The sequence below is a fragment of the Mirounga angustirostris genome, unplaced genomic scaffold (assembly GCF_029215605.1).
Source record: "Mirounga angustirostris isolate CCGP_5_RB_7025 unplaced genomic scaffold, mMirAng1.0.hap1 SCAF_8, whole genome shotgun sequence".
Lineage (NCBI taxonomy): Eukaryota > Metazoa > Chordata > Mammalia > Carnivora > Phocidae > Mirounga > Mirounga angustirostris.
This window is the reverse complement of record NW_026991716.1, coordinates 60,777,852-60,795,274: the sequence shown is the minus strand read 5'-3', so window position 1 is coordinate 60,795,274 and position 17,423 is coordinate 60,777,852. Positions and strand designations below refer to the sequence as shown.

At 35.1% G+C, this 17,423-nt stretch overlaps 1 protein-coding gene across 10 annotated transcripts in view; it reads right to left on the bottom strand.

The window, feature by feature from the left end:
* FAM135A (family with sequence similarity 135 member A) overlaps nucleotides 1–17,423 on the bottom strand; it is a 130,180-nt gene that overhangs the window by 45,152 nt on the left and 67,605 nt on the right. The window lies entirely within an intron of this gene.

The window sequence follows — 17,423 nt, the reverse complement described above, 5'->3', positions numbered from 1 at the left end:
GCCAATATTGATTAAAGATAATGAAATTTATTCCCTTTCATTTTTTCACCAGTTAAGAGGTTAAACAGAAGAGGGAGAGATTAGATTTTATGCCTGGTTTTTAAAATATTTTACTAATGATACTTCAAGAAGCTTGTATGAGTATTTATAAAATTTAGATCTCTTGAATGTAAAGTTTCTTTGCTAAGTCTCTCTGAGAACTACAAATTATACATATAGATATAGATATATAGATATAAGGCATGAGAATCTACTGTAACATAGGCATATACATTAAGTAAATTTAAATTAAAAAAAAAACATTTTTTTCTCTCTTGCCATGTGGATGTTCTCCCATTGCATGTAATAAATTAATGATTCCAAGAAAACTATATTGGTAGCACTCATAAACCTAACTCTTTCAATTAAAAAAAGGGTTAAGTTATACCATTTTAAAATTTTACTTGATTTAAAAATTTTACTATGGAAATAACTGTTGAATATGTTGGTCTTAATTTATATGATCCTTTTATTAAAAAAATAAATTTAAGACTTTTCTTCCTGTTCTCATGTCCTGTGCATCAAAAGACGCTACCAGGAGAGTAAAAAGGCAACCCATGAATAGAAGACAACATTTGGGGCATCTGGGTGGCTTGTCGGTTAAGGGTCTGCCTTCGGCTCAGGTAATGAACCGAGGGTCATGGGATCGAGCCCTGCATCAGGCTCCCTGCTCTGCCCCCTCTCCCCCAGTTGTTCTCTCTCAAATAAATAAATAAATAAATAAACAAACAAACAAACAAATAAATAAATGAAATCTTTAAAAAGGAAGAAAATATTTGAACATAATATATCTAATAGCAGTCTGGTTTCCAGAATATATAAAGAACTCCTACAACCCAATAACAAAAAGAAAACCAGTTAAAAACTGGGCAAAGGACTTTGAATACACACTTCTTTGAATACACACTTCTCAAAGAAGTATACAGATGGCCAACAAGCATACAAAAAGATGCTCAACATCATTAGTCATTAGTGAAATGCCAGTCAAAACCACAATGAAACACCACTTTGCAACCCAGTAGGTTGGCCATAATAAAAAATACAAAATGATAGAAAATAAATATTTGTGAGGATGTGGAGACATCGAACACTGCCATTGGGAATGTAAAATGGTTCAAGTGCTATGGAAAACAGTCTGGCGGCTCCTCAAAAAGTTAAACATAGAATTACCATACAACTCAGAAATTCTACTCTTAGGTACACACCCAAAGAAATGAAAACAAGAATTCAAACAAATACTTGTACAGTAATGTTCACGGAAGCACTCTTCACAATAGTCAAAGGGTGGAAAGAACCCAATGTCCCTCAATTTGGGTTGGCATTCAGCTCTAAAAAGGAATGAAGGACTGATACATGCTACAACATGGATGAATGAGATGAAAGAAACTAAACACAAAAAGTCATGTATTGTGTGATTACCTTTATATGAAACATCCAGAATGGGTAACTCAGACTCGTGTTTGCTAGGGAATAGGGGGAGAAAATGGGTAGTGACTGTTCAGTGCGTGTGGGGTTTCCTTTTGGGGCGATAAAACTGGACTGGAACCAGGCAGAGGTGATGGTTGCACAACATTGTGAAGGTACTAAATGCTACTAAATTGTACATGTGAATTGGTTAATTCATGTTATATAAATTTTATGTAAAAACAAAGATAAAAAAAATAGGGGCACCTGGGTGGCTCAGTAGTTAAGTGTCTGACTCTTGGTTTTAGCTCAGGTCATGATCTCATGGGTTGTGGGATCAAGCCTGCATCAGGCTCCACACTCAGTGGGGAGTCTGCTTAAAGATTCTCTCCCTCTGTCCTTTCCCTGACTCTCTCTCTGTCACGGGCACATGAAAGCACACATGCTCTCTCTCTCTAAAATAAATAAATGAATCAGAAAAAAAAAAAAAAAAAAAACACAAAAAACTAATCTAAACCCATCTGTCCAAAAATTCAATGTTAGGTAACAGTTACCTCTAGACATTATATTACATATTACCTATGCTTTTGACTATTCTCTTTTTGTGGTGCTGTCAATAAATGATGCTTTGATTTTCTAGCTATTACATCTGTGGTATGCTTAGTGTTCCACAGTTTTTATAATAAATTCCAGGGAATACATGTAAATGGAACTTTCTCTTTAAATCCAACTGGAAAAAAATCCAAAATCATATTTTGCATCACAAGATGATCACTGAAAATTATGTTTGAGATTGTGTTTCTTTTTATTTTAAAAATATGAATAGCATAGCAAACCAGCATCATAATGAATGGTATGCCAATGCTACAAGTCTGGGACTACGATTTTGTTCGAAGTCTTAATTTACTTCATTTTTCTTATTTTACAAATGCATGGGAAACAGATGAAATATGAAAGTATAAGATCTGCATCTCTGCAAGGGTTTGCATCCCCTCTCTACCATGTACAAGCCGTGTGGCTTTGGCCAACTTATTTCATTTTTCTAATTTCTTTTGTAAAATGGGAATCATAAAATATTTACTTCATGGGATTTTGATGAAATTAGTTACCACTTGTAAGGCAATTAGTGCCTGGCAGATAATTGTTACATACAATTTGTTAATAAAAAATACATGAATAAATTATCATCGTCCTTTCCATGAATATTCTACGGAAAAAAAAAAACCAAACTTGTTGCTATGAACTCAAAAATATAAACAGGCAACCACAAGGTAGAAGAGATGTTACTCAAAGAAAATAGGCTTATGGGAGCAAAGGTGGGCACAACTCTGAAAAAAACAAAGATGTCAAACAGCATAGAAATGTATAAACAATGAGGATGTCCGATGAAGATTTTTTTTAAAAAATTATTTTTTTAACAACTTTTTTAGAGCAGTTTTAGGTTCACACTAAAATTTAAAGGAATGGGGGGGGCACCTGGGTAGCTCAGTCAGTTAAGTGTCCAGACTCCTGATTTTGGCTCAGGTAATGATCTTGGGGTCGTGGGATCAGATTGTGCCCTGTTGTCGGGCTCCGTGCTGAGCATAGTGCCTGCTTGGGATTCTCTTGCTACCTCTCTCTCTGCCCCTCCCCTGATTAGCTCTCTAAAAAAAGAAAAATTTAGGGGCACCTGGGTGGCTCAGATGGTTAAGTGTCTGCCTTCTACTCAGGTCATGATCTCAGGGTCCTGGGATCGAGCCCCACATCAGGCTCCCTGCTCAGTGGGGAGCCTGCTTCTCCCTCTCTCCTGCCCTTGCTCATGCTCTCTCTCACGATCTCTCTCTCTCTCTCTCAAATAAATAAAATCTTAAAAAAAATTTAAAAAATTTAGAGGAATGTATAGAGATCAATGAAAAATTTTAAAACTTCTCTAATTCTGAAGACTGTATAGTTTGAAATATTATTTTATGAAGCCTTATAAAGTGAAATATTTTCATTTTACAGTCCAAGGAAAGGCTCATTAAGTGGAAGAGTTTAAATGAGCAGTACCATAGAATATTAAGTAACCAAACAGCAAAAAAACCACATCAACTTGGATTTCTTTGCTTTAGATTAGGATCACAAATACTAGTGCATAGTGAGTAAAGCCATATGTTTACTACACATGTTCTCTTTCCCCACAAGATTATTAAGCTCAAAATTAGTTTTCTTCTTCCTTTTTTTTTTTTTTTAAAGATTTTATTCATTTGAGTGAGAGAGAGAGAGAGAGTGCATAAGCCAGGGGAAAGGGAGAAGCAGGCTCCCCGCTGAGCAGGAAGCCTGATGCAGGGCTTGATCCCAGGACCCCCGAGACCAGGACCAGAGCCGAAGGCAGACGCTTAACTGACCGAGCCACCCAGGTGCCCCAAAATTAGTTTTCTTCTTGACCAAGGAATTCCATTCCATTTTCTGTATCTCCATAAGACATACTTCATTACCCAAAAATATATAAAACAAGGTTAAATCCTTCTTTGATGCTTTGGTATACTATTTGATAGGGCTGCATGAAACATACTTACATTGAAAAATTATTTGCTGTGTACCTAAAATCCAGATGTAATTAGGCATTGTATATTTTTATTCGCTGTATCTGGCAATTCTACCAAACAGGACACTGAAATACAAATAGTTTTTTACTATAAGTATTTCCCAAATACTGCATAGAACATATTTATACTAAAATATTATTTGGTGTTTACCTATATTAAAATTTAATCAGGTACTCTGTATTTTATATAGCAACCCAAAGTATTTGGGAGGACAGAACTAAAGATTTATTCAAGTTGTCCCTAAAAGAATGCCTGCTATTTTGTCTTATTCCACCAGCTCTAATAAGAGCTTGTTCAGGGCAGAATACAAGTCTGCAATGCTAAGACAAAGCACAAAGCACAAAACCTGGCTCTCCAAGTCTGTAAAGGGCATACATTCATCTTAACATTGGACTTATAATTCTAGGTACAAGCAACCATACACATTAAATATGGCATCTCTGCTGGTATACTGGGAAGCACTGTAATCCAAGAGGCATTTCTGGAAGTACTAGCAATAAAGATCAGTAAAATTATTGAGGGCAGTGAAAATGAGTTCTCTATAAGACACTGGTGAAAGACAATTCTTCAAGGTCTCTTACATTTCTGCAAGTCTTGTGAGCAGAAGCAATGACTGTCCTTGTTCTAGACTATCTTTTCAAGGATATCTGTATTGAGAACAGCCTGGGACGATAGAGATACATCTTCCTTAGGAGCAAAGGGCAGGTTTGCTTACAGCAATGGTAGATAAAGATTCCCTTTGGAGCAAACAGCAGGCATGCCCACATCCATTACAAAATATTTGGGACCCATAAGCACAAAGTTTTTCTCCTATGACACAATACACTAGTGTGAACCTGGCTTTCTTTATGTTGGGCTATGGAAACTGGGGCTCAAGAAATGAGTGCCAATGATAATACTAACGTTACTGTTATTGCTGTGAGTAATAAAGTCCTTTGTCTCTGATCTCGTATCTTCTGCCAGCATTAATCATTCTATGGTAGGTTACCTTATTTGCTTGTAAGTCCTTTACAGATCTCAGATCCTTTACACTTCTTGACACATAAAAACTTCATTAAAATTTCAATTTATTTTTGCTTTTTATAAGTTATCTCACTTGATAATTCCGTATTTCAGTTTGAAATGACAAAGACCTCTTTCATTTATATTAAATACCTTTAATCTTTTTTTCCAGCTATATTGAGAGATAACTGACATACAACATTGTGTAAGTTTAAGGTGTAAAGTGTTGATTTGATACACTTACATCCTGCAAGATGATGACCACCTTAGCATTAACTAACACCTCCATCCTGTCACATAATTACCATCTTTTTTGTGGTGAGAAAAATCAAGATCTACTCTCTTAGCAACTTTCAAGTACAGAGTACAGTACTGTTAACTAAAACACCAGGCTGTACTTTAGATCCCCAGAAATTATTTATCTTATAAATGGAAGTCTGTACCCTTTGAACAATAGCTCCCTATTTCACACCACCCTTTCTTCCACCTCTGGTAATCACCATTCTAATCTCCGTTTCCATGAGTTCAGTTTTTTTAGAGTCTACATATAAGTAATATCATACAGTATTTGTTTTTCTCTGTCTGATTTATTTCCCTTAGCATAATGCCCTCAAGGTCCATCTGTTGTTGCAAATGGCAGGATGTCCTTTCTAATAGATGAATAATATTCCATTGTATATACAGGTTTCCCCCACTATCCAAAAATAGAGGATTCATAATGAAGCCTCTCTTAACCTGAAATGGCATAAACGAAGAAGCAATGACCATTTTATAAAACCAAAAATCTTTTTGGTATTTCTTCTGGTCAGTGAAAACAGGTAACTAATGTATCATAAAAGCATAGCAGCATTAAAGCAAACTTTCAGATAGCAGGGGAAACCTGTATATACCATATCTTCTTTATCCAGTCATCCATCGATGGACACTTATTTCCATGTCTTGGCTATTGGGAATAATGCTGCAATAAAGATGGAAGTGCAGATATCTCTTTGAGATGCTGTTTTCGTTTCTTTTGGATATGTACCTGGAAGTGATATTGCTGGATCAAAGGGTAGTTCTATTTTAAGAAACTTCCATACTGTTTGCCATTATGGCTGCACCAATATACAGGCATACTAACAGTGCACAAGGGTTCTGTTTTCTCCACGTCCTTGCCAACACTTGTTATCTCCTGACTTTTTAAAACAGCCATTCTAACAAGTATGAGGTGATAACTCATTGTGATTTTTATTGCACTTCCCGGATGATTAGTGATATTGAGCATCTTTTCATATACCTATTGGTTGTTTGTATGTCTCTGCATAAATGGTTATTTAGTTCCTCTGTACATTTTTAATCAGATTTTTTCTATTGAGTTGTGTAAGTTCTTTATATATTTTAAATATTAACTCCTTATCAGATATATGACTTGCAAATATTTTCTCCCATTCATTAGGTTGCTGTTCCATTTTGTTGATGGTCTCCTTTGCTTTGCGGAAACTTTTTAGTTTGATGAAGTCCCACTTGTTTATGTTTGCCTTTGCTTTTGGTGTCAAATCCAAAACATCGCCAAAACCAACATCAATAGGGAGCTTTATCCCTATGTTTTCCTTTAGGGGTTTTGTGGTTTCAGGTCTAAGTCTTTAATTCATTTTGAACTAATTTTTGTGAGCAGTTTAAGATAGGGGTCCAATTTCATTCTTTTGCATGTCGTTATCCAGTTTTCCCAACACCACTTATTGAAGAGACCATCCTTCCCCATTGAGTATTCTTGGCTCTCTTGTCAAATGTTGGCCATATATGCAAGGGTTTATTTCTGGACTCTTGATTTGTTTCCATTTGTCTATTTTTATGACAGTACCATATAGTTTTCATTACTACAGCTTTGTTGTATAGTTTGAAATCAAGAAATGTGATGCCTTCAGCTTTGCTCTTTTTCTGCAGTATTGCTTTGGTTATTTGGTATCCTCTGTGGTTCCATATAAATTTTAAAATTGTGTTTTTTCTATTTCTGTGAAAAATACTATTGGAATTTCGATAGGGATTGAACTGAAACTATAGATGGCTTTAGATAGTATGGATATTTAACAGTATTAATTCTTCTGATCAATGAACATGGAATATCTTTCCATGTGTTTGCATCTTCTCATCAAAGTCTTGTCATTTTCAGTAATAGCTCTTACAGCTCCTTGGTTAAATTTATTCATAAGTATTTTCTTATATTTGATGCTATTATGAATGTGATTGTTCTCTTTATTTTTTTAGGTATTTCATTGTTAGTGTACAGAATGCCAACTAAGTTTTGTATGTTGATTTTGTATCCCGCAACTTTACAGAACTTGTTGATTAATTCCAACAGTTTTTTGATGGAGTTGTAAACATTTACAAATATATATATATAAGATCATATCATCTGCAAACAGAGACAATTTTACTTCTTCCTTTCTGATTTGGATGCCTATTTATTGCTTTTTATTGTCTCACTGCTTTGGTTAGGACTTCCAGTACTTTGTTGAATAGGAGTGATGAAAATGGGAACCCTTGTCCTGTTCATCATAGTAAAGGAAAAGCTTTCAACTTTTCACTACTGAGTATGATGTTAGCTGTGGGCTGTCATATTATTATATTGAGGTACATTCCTTCTATACCTAATGTTGAGGGTTTTTATCATGAAAGGATATTGTATTTTGTCAAATGCTTTTTCTGCATTTATTGTGATGACCATCTGATTTTAAGCTTTCATTCTATTAATGTGGTATATCACATTTATTGATTTGCGTGTATTGAGCCATCCTTGATCCCAGGGATAAGTCCCATGTGATCACGGTGTATGATCCTTTTAATCTGCTGCTAAATTAAGTTTGCTAATATTTTGTTAAGAATTTTTGCATGTTCAATTTTCTATATTCATCAAGGATATTGAACTGAAGTTTACTTCTCTTGTATTCTCTTTATCCGGCTTTGGTATCAGGGTAATGCTGGCATTGTAAAATGAGTTTGGAAGTGTTCCTTCCTTTTCAATTTTCTGGAAGAATTTGAGGAAGATTAGCTTTACTTCTTTACATATTTGGTATAATTCACCAGTGAAGCCACCTTTTCCTAGACTTCTCTTTGCCGAGTAATTTTTGGTTACTGATTCAATCTCTTTACTCATTACTGGTCTGTCCAGATTTTGGTAGTTTTACATTTCTAGGAATTTATCGATAACATTTCTTCTAGGTTATCCAATTCATTGATTTATAATTTTTCATATTAGTCTCTCATGATCCTTTGCATTTCTGTGATTATAAGTTGTACTGTCTCCTCTTTTTCATGTTTTAATTATTTGCATCTTCTTTTTTCTCATTCTAGCTGTTGATTTTATCCTTTCCAAAAAAAAAACCAGTTCTTCGTTTTGTTGACTTTTCCCTATTGTTTTTCTTATCTTATTTCATTTATTTCTGTTCCAATATTTATTTCCTTCTTTCTGTTAACTTTGGGTTTAGTTTGTTCTTTTTCTAGTTCCCTGATGTGAAAAATTATTTATTTCAGATTTTTGACCCACTGGTTATTCAGGAGTGTTGTTTAACTTCCACATATTTGTGATTTCCCCAGATTTCCTTCTGTTAATTGATTTCTAGTTTCATACTGTTGTGGTTGAAAAAGATACTTGGTATGATTTCAATCTTTTTAAATTTGCTAAGACTTACTTTTTGACCTATCATATAATCTATCCTGAAGAATGTTCTGTGTACACCTGAGAAAAAGTATATTCTGCTATTGTTGAAGTATCTTATATATTTTTCTTACGTCTATTTGGTCTGATTACGGTTCAAGTACAATGTTTCCTTGTTGATTTTCTATCTGGATGATCTATCCATCGTTGAAAGCGAGGTACTGAAGTCCCCTACTATTACTGTATTGCTTTCTATTTCTCCCTTCAGATCTATTAGTATCTACTTAGGCATATTTAGATGCTCCAATGCTGGGTCCATATATACTTAAAATGGTTAGATCTTCTTCATGAGCTGACCCCTTTACTATTATGTAATGGCCCTCTTTGTCTCCTGTTACCATTTTGGTTTAAAGTCTATTTTGTGTGATAGAAGTATAGCTATCCTTTAAAAAAAAAAAAAGTGTAGCTATCCTTATTCTTTTGAGGTTTCTGCTTACATTGAATCTTTTTCCATCACTTCACTTTGTTCCCATGTAGGTCCTTAAAGCTGAAATGAGCCTCTTGTAGGCAGCATATAGTTGTTTCTTTTTTTTATCCACTCAGCCACTCTCTGACTTTTGATTGGAGAACTGAATCCATTTACATTTAGAATGAATACTGATATGTAAGGATTTACTAATGCCATCTTAGTTATTTTCTGGCTGTTTTATAGTTCTCTTCTTCCTCTCTTGCTGCCTTCCTTTGAGAACTGATGATTTTCGATAGTGCTATGCTTTGAGTCTCTTCTCTTTATCTTTTGTCAACTACGTAACTTTCTGCTTTGTGGTTATCATAAGGCTTACATAAAACACCTTGTAGATGTAACAGTTTATTTTACACTGATAAGAGTTTAACTTCAATCTCATTCAAAAACTCTATCCTTTTATTGTCCTCCTTTTATGCTTCTGTCATAATTTACCACTTTTAATAATATGTATTCATTAACAAATTATTGTAGCTATAGTTATTTTTAATATGCTTGTCCTTTAACCTTTACATTAGGATTCAGTGATTAACATACCACATTACCATATTAGAGTATTGTGAATTTGACTATACACTTACCTTTACTGGCATGTTATATGTTTTCATGTTTTTTATGTTGTAATTAGTACCCTATCATTTTAGTTTGCAAATTCTTTTCTGCATTTCTTGTAAGGCAGGTCTAATGGCGATGAATTACCTCAGCTTTTGTCTAGGAATATCCTTATTTCTACTTCATTTATGAGAGATAACTTTGCCAGACAGAGTATTTTGATTGGCAGGTATTTTTTTAAGCATTCTGAATATATAATCTCACTCTCTTCTGCTCTACAAGGTTTTGGCTAACAACCCTGCTGATTGTAGGTTACAATTTTTTTCTTGCAACTTTCAAGATTATCTTTTTGTCTTTGATTTTTAACAGTTTTATTATAATGTATCTTGGAGAGGATCTTTTTAGATTTAGTTGGTTTGGTGACCTATGAGCTTTATGTACTTGGATATCCAAATGTCTTCCCATGTTTGGGAAACTCTCAGTAATCATTTCTTTAAATAAGCTTTCTGCCCCCTCTCCCTCTCCTTTTGCTTCTGGAACTCCAATTATTAAAAATTATTTCTTTTGATGGTATCTCATAGATCAGGCAGGCTTTCTTCACTCTTTTTCATTCTTTTCTCTTTGCTCTCCTCTGACTGGAATTTCAAGTTCCTATCTTTTACCACAGATTTCTTTTTTCTGTTTGGTCCATTCTGCTGTGACTGTGCTATCTGTTGCATTTATCATTTTATTCACTGAATTCTTCAGCTCCAGAATTTGTTTTTGGTTCTTTATGATTTCTATCTCTTTGTTAATCTTCTCAATTTGTGTATTGCTTTCCTGATTTTGTTGAATTGTCTTTGTGTTTTCTTGTAGCTCACTGAGTTTCCTTAGAATAGCTATGTTGAATTCTTTATTAGGTAAATCACAGATTTTTTGGGTTTAGTTACTGGAGGATTGTGATCATTTGGTGATGTCATGGTGTTTCATGTTCTTTGGAGTTAGGTATTTTCTTTTCTTTTTTTTTTTTTTGAGGGGGGAGGGGCCGAAGAAGAGAAAGAATCTTAAGCAGGCTCCATGCCCAGTGTGGAGCCTGACATGGTGCTCGTTTTAACAACCTGAGCCGAAATCAAGAGTCAGACGTTTAACTGACTGAGGGATCTAGGCACCCCTCATGTTCTTTGGAGTTTTGCATTGCCACCTTAACATAATGAAGTAGCAGCCACCTCCTCCAGTATTTACTAACTGTGTTCAGGGCAGAAATATCTTTCTTCAGTCCTGCCAGAATTTATGAGGCTTTCTCAGACCTTCTATGGATACATCTGCTCCGTATTTCTTGCTCCCTCTTGTGGCAGATCTTAATATTGTATTCCTTCTCTCCTTCCTGCAACACACAAGGCTGAGGGCCGACCCCCTACCTTTGTTTTCTAAATGTGGTGCTACAGCTCCTTTGTGGTCTCTTCCTGGCCTGCAGCTACAGATGTACTAAAGCTTGCTCTCACTACTCTCTTTAGCAGTGCACACAGGGAGCCAGCTGCAGAGCAGAAGGGAGATTGTGGGTGAGGCATGTGGTATGGTGGAGGTTCCCATGGCCAGTTAGAGGGATCTACAGGTGAAGCTGCCCAAGCAGCTCATGGGCAGAATTTTAATGGAGTCTGTGATGCAGTGAGTATGATGAGTACCTTTAATGCCTTCTGAGAGTCCTATCTGCCACTTTCCCAGTCTCTTTCCACCCCACACCCCAGCATGGAGCTCCTGATTTAGTGCTCTAGATGGGGTAAGAGAGAGAGGGAGAGAGATAGATGAGTCTCTTTGGTAATGTCCTGCACAGCTGGACAAGCTGGGTACTCACTCATCTGTTCTCCCTTTTCTCTGCAGGGAAAATCACAGGCCAAGAAGGGTTCTCGTTGATCTAAGTTGCGTTCTCTTGGGTTAGAAGTGATGTATGTAAAGACAAGCTATTCCTCTTGCTAGAACTGGAATGCATCCAAATTTGTACTTTTTTTTTTTTTGCTTCAATGGAATGCTGGAACTTCTCTGGAAATCTGAACTTGCACAAAGGCTCTCTCAACCCTGGATAATTGTCTAAGTCACTGCTCCCCAAAGGTTCCCAGACTGTAGCCAAGAGGAGCAAGAGCTGGTAAACAGGTTACTACAGGGTCCAGTCAAGACTGAAATCTGTCTGGCCTTCAGGGTTCCTTGGTATATGGTTTTGGATCCCATAGCTCTCACAGTTCACTTTTGTTGTGGGTGGGACAAAAACAAGGGACATTTTATACTGCCATCACTGTCTTTTATCTTTTTATGTAATATGGGGCACTGGGAACCATTCACATATTAATAGTCTCTATGCTTTAATGTGAACATGTATGTCACGTTACTACATAATTCTGTAAGTTTGGATGACTTAATTTTCTAAGAACCAGAAAATCTGCCCTTTCTGAATCTTGATATTAAATAACATGGTAGAACAAATGTTAAACTAATTCATTACATTGTTCTCTACAAGTAGAGACTTACATTTCCTCTTTTTAGTCCAACTCTTTGCCTATTTACTTTCAACCCAATAAGAGATTCCATATCATATGTTCACTTCTGTGAGTTAGTTCAATTGTGCTGTTTCTGAATACATTATTAGCCTATAGACTTTATTATAGCCAATTCTGTCTCCATACAAATAATAAATGACCTTTGGACTACTTTGGTTACAGTAGGCGTAAGCAATGTATTCTTGGAATACTGATATACTTTATGAACAAAGTTTCTGTTTAACTGCATAAATGGGAATCAAAGGACATAATATACCACCATTCCCACAGTGTTTGTGATATATGGCAGGGCAGGGCACGGTTAAGTAACAATAAGGCATTCTCTCACCATGTCTTAATTACCCTTCCTTGTTTCTTTTAGGAGTTAAATAGGCCCTATTTTGTTATCTGGAATGGGGCATAAAAAAGGAAGCTCTAGGAAAAATTTCAATTTATCTTTGGCATCTGAATTTTCCATAAACCCAATTTTTGTCTTGGCCTTCCTTCTTTGCCCCTTTTAACGTTGCATTCATCAGCTTCTCTCTATTGAAGTTTACACCTTCTTGCTCTTATTCTACCTCAGACAACCCCATAAAACATTATGCTACAAAGTTGCTTTGGATCCTTGCTATCATTCTCTTCTCTATTTTGAGAGACAGCATATCCAGTGGTAAAGAATGCAGGCTATGGAGCCATAGTGCTTGGGTTTGAATCCCATCTCTGTCACTTACTACCTGGTAACAACAAATAAGAACAAACTTATAGCCATAATGGGAGGATTTTACCACACTTTTCTTGATAGTTGATAGCACTAGCAGCCATAAATTTATTAAAAATATGAAAAATTTGAACAAAATGATTTATAAACTTCACCTAGCAGACATATTTAGAACACTTAACTCAACAACCTGATGAAAATACATTCCTAATATAGGTAAAGAAAGTCTCAAATAATATTCAAGTACTGAAATCACAGACTGTTTCCTAACCACAGTGAAGATAAACCAGAAATCAACCACAAAAAGACAATTAGAAAATTAATATCTTTGGAAACAAAAAAACATACCCCTGGAAATAAAGACTCTTTAGTTATTAGCAAGAGACAAAGATATAGTCAGATTACCTCAGGCTGTGTAGGATTTTTATAAGGATATAGAGTAAAGTAATGACATCCAGGGAACTGACTCTGTAGACAAACAGCCAGTTCTTGTGAAATTGGAGTGCTGTTCATTGCCATTTAGTAAATAACAACTACACTAATATCCTAATATCACTCTAGTAACTGTTGTTTCAGAAACAAGTGTTTGTTGTTCCCTTTTCTAGTTATTTCTCTATTCTCATGTTTCTATCTCTGACACTCTCTCTGCTTTGCTTTTAACCCTTTTTACTTTCATCCCGACCTTATAATAGTTGGCTCATTCACGGCTTCTACTGTCTCATGGCTTTTGCCTATGACCTTCTTTCTTTCTTGATTTCTGCCATTGTTTAGTAACTGAGTCTCTTCTTTTGTGTTCCATGTTTAAATTATTCAAGAGAAATAATTTGAATACTTTAGTCAGTCATTCTAATAGAAACCACTCCAAATCAGCAGAGTTTATGCATCAGCTCCTTACAAAAATTACTAGTCTTCCTCATGTCCATGTTGTAGATGACTACCTCTGGGCTAAGTGCCAACCTCTAATTCAGGATTGCAGAGTTACTTGATACAACAGGTGATAACTTTTGAACAAGAACCATCTCCGGTCCCTTATTTCAGAATACGACTGATTTTGGGAAGGCACTCAATTTCTTGTATTTCTGAGCAAGGGAAAAATGACAACTGCTAATATAGGACAACATATCTAGTGTATACTTCATAATAGTTTTGTTTACCTTTATTGCTTTAAATCAAAGATTTCCCAAATTATTATTGGTATGCTGAGAGAGTTCCCATTTGGGGGTAGTGTGTATAAAGTGGTTCCTATGGACTCCTGTCATTGACTAGTATATTGTTTCTGTTTATATCCAGAAAATGAAGGAAGAGATGCATTTGTTATTTTAATAAACCATTTTATACACTGAGAAAAAAAAAACTAAATAATCCTGAGTCAAAGAATAAATTGCTCACAATAATTAGAAAATATTGAGAACCAAAGGATAAAAAGAACAACATATCAAAACTTGTGGAATGTAGCTAAAGCAGTACTTAGGGGGAAGCTTATAAACTTAAATGTGTATACACAAAAGAGGAAATGCTACAATTAATAAGCTAAACATCTACTTATAGAAGTTTTAAAAAGACAGCAAAATAAACCTTTAGAAAGTAAGAGGAAATACTAAAGTCAAAAGCAAAACACCAAGAGAGAATTAACATCAAAAGTTAGTTCTTTGAAAAAACTAATACAATGACAAACTTCTGGTGGGACCAATCAAAAAAAAAAAGAATGAAGACACAAATAACTAATATCAGGAATGAAACAGGAAAACACTACAGATACTGCAGATGTTAAAAAAATTGAAGGATATTATGAATTATCTGGTGCCAATAAATTAATAAATTTAGAACTCCCTAAAAACATAATTTACCAAAACTGAAAAAGAAATAAAATAAAATGTAGTATTTCCAGTAATATTGCTCACCTGAATTGAACCACAAGGAACATAATACACATAACAGAAACCCAAATTGAACAACGGTCCACAAAACTACTGGCCAATACTCTTCATGAAAGACAAAGAAAATAGAAGGAACTATTCCAGATTGAATGAGTCTAAAGAATTTAAAGGGTCACGACAACTAAATGCAATGTGTGTTCCTGAATCTGATCCTGGAAAAGAGGAAAAGTCACAAAGGACATTATTAAGACAAATGATAAAATTTAAAATGAGTTTTACATTAGATATCAGTATTGTATCAATATTAAATTTCATAAAGTTGATCACTTTAGTATAGTTAAGTAAGAAAGTATCTTTGTTCTTAGTCAATATACCCTGAAGTATTTATGGATAAAAGAACATGATGCTGGGGTGCCAGGGTGGCTCAGTAGGTTAAGCATCTGCCTTCAGCTCAGGTCATGATCTCAAGATCCTGGGATCAAACCCCATGTCAGGCTCTCTGCTCAACAGGGAGTCTGCTTCTCCTTTTCCCTCTGTTCCCTCTCTCTCTCTCAAATAAATAAAATCTTAAAAAAAACAAAACAAAACAAGAACATGATGCCTCTAACAAATGATTCAGGGGAAAGAAAATCCATGTACATATATACCTATTCATACAAAGAAGGAATGATAAAGAAAATATGCCAAATGGTAACTTGTGATTCTGGTGAAGAGTATATAGAAGTATTCTGTACTACTTCAGTAATTCCTCTGTAACTTCTCTATTATATTTTATAAATTTTATGATTTTGTCTTTCATATTTGTTTTCAAGCCACCTGGAATTGAATTTTATATAATATTTTTCCACATGAATACCTAATTGTCCCAACATCATTTATTTAAAGTCTGAACTTTTCCTTGCTGATCTGCATATATTATGTCCAAGTACGGGTAAGTCTATGTCTGACCTTTCTCTTCTGTTCCACCTACACTAACACTAAAGTTAAGACCTCTAGTTTGTCAAAAGACAGCAAAAAGACAGTGAAAAAATTCAAACTGTGACACAAGAGAAGATTTATTTACAAAAATATAACAAAGGCCAGTATTTAGAATACATAGAAAGTATTCCAAATCAAGAAGAAAAAGAAAGGCAGTCCTATAGAAAAATGGTCAATTTGAACAGGCACTTCACAAATAAGAAATCTACACAGCCAATAGTCACATAAAATAGTGCTCAACAGCACAGGTCATCAGAGACATGCAAATTAAAATCACAATGGTATAACACTGGCAAAATTTTAGAAGTTTGCCAAAATCAAGAGTTTGGGAGTATGTGGAATAACAAGAGCTCTCATCAAGTGTTGGTGGGAGTGAAAATTGGCACCACTTTGGAAAACAGTGGGGCATCTGCTAGTAAATAACTGATGTTATGCATATCCTATGGCATAGCAATTTCCCTTACAAGAAAATAATTCAGAGAAATTGGCGTGCCAGAAGTATGTACAAGAATGTTCATAGTAGCTGGGTTTGTAGTAAATGTAAGTTAGAAGCAATCCAAATGTCCATCAACAGTAGAGTGGATACACAAATTGTGGGTATATGCAAATGAAATACATCACACCAATGAAAATGAACAGTCTATAGCTACTGACAAAAACATCAATTAATCTCACAAACACAATCTTGAGTGAAAGAAGCAAGATAAAAAGAATATACACTGTATCATCTCATTTATACAGAATTCAATAACATAGGCTGAATAACATAATAGACTGAAACAACTTGTGTTATTTAGTATGCATAAATAGATGGTAAAAAGAGAAGTGATGAACTCATCACAAAAGACAGGATGGTGATTACTTCTCAATGTCAGGGTGGGAACAGAAATTGGAAAAAACACAGAGGACTTCTGTGGTGTTGATAATTTTCTATTTCCTGATCTGGGTGAGAGTTAAAAGGATATGTGTTTTTAATTACTTGTTAAAATGTGCATGTTTTATGCACTTTTCTGACTTTCATAATATGTTTTATAATTAAGAAAAGAAAAACAAGAAAAAGGAAAAAAGAAAACCTAGTGTTTTTGAGGACCTGCTAGTAGGTCAGGAAAATTAGTGTGTGTATAGGACATATAAGGAGATAACTGGAAAAGTAGTCAGATGTTTAATATATCAAAGCCTCTTGATAAGCTGTACAATAAAATTGTACAGAAATTTCCGCACAAGGTCCATAGTAAGCCTATAGCAAACATGTATGTCTAGATTACTCTCCCTGACCTTCCAAGTTTATAACACACGTCCCTAAATGAGACAAAAGGAGGAAAAGTTGGAGATAAAGATTCTAGATTAGTATAAGATGGCTCTCTTATTCCTGATTTCTATTTCTAATGAGACCTGGCTATCTGACTATAATACCTATTCTTGGGTTCCAGGGGCTAGCCTGTATCATTTATTTTTCTATTTTAGTTACATTTAGATGATTTTTCTTACCGGCAGGGGTTGTAACTGAGATAGATCATGTGCTCAAACAACAGTGCGCCTGGGTGGTTCAGTTGGTTAAGCAGTTGCCTTCAGCTCAGGCCATAATTTCAGGGTCCTGGGATGGAGTCCCCCATCGGGCTCCC